Raw genomic sequence first — 543 nt, forward strand, 5'->3', positions numbered from 1 at the left:
TAAGAACGCAACTAACGCTGGTGAATGTAGTTTCAATTTCTACACCCATGTCCTTTGTTTGACACTAGATGGCAGTGTTACACACAGACAAATTGCAGAAGCAAAGACAAGATAGGTTATGTTATGTAGTTTATTATAGCTCAGATTGATGTTGTTTACTGCACTTGATTTTCTTTTAGTTATTTCCTCTTCTGTCTCCCGATTTTTTGTCACGACAGGACAGAACCTGACTACTGCACTACTTTATTTTTAGATTTATGGCTACATAATCTGTATATTAGTAAAACAAAACAAATGTGTTATAGAGTTAACAAGTAACAACACATCAAAGTTGCTAAATTTTGCTCTACAGACTTGACAAGAGCTGCTTCCAGATAATAGCAAGCTGCACAAAAGTCACCGTAATTGCACTTTTGCACTTATGAATGGTTTTAAATGCAAAATTTAATTTGTCTTTTTTATTACAGTTTTAACAGTATTTACTCATAAAAAATATCATTTGCTTGTGTTACTATGAATAAACTATAAAACAGTATTGCATAG

The sequence above is a fragment of the Austrofundulus limnaeus genome, unplaced genomic scaffold, assembly GCF_001266775.1.
Source record: "Austrofundulus limnaeus strain Quisiro unplaced genomic scaffold, Austrofundulus_limnaeus-1.0 Scaffold34, whole genome shotgun sequence".
Lineage (NCBI taxonomy): Eukaryota > Metazoa > Chordata > Actinopteri > Cyprinodontiformes > Rivulidae > Austrofundulus > Austrofundulus limnaeus.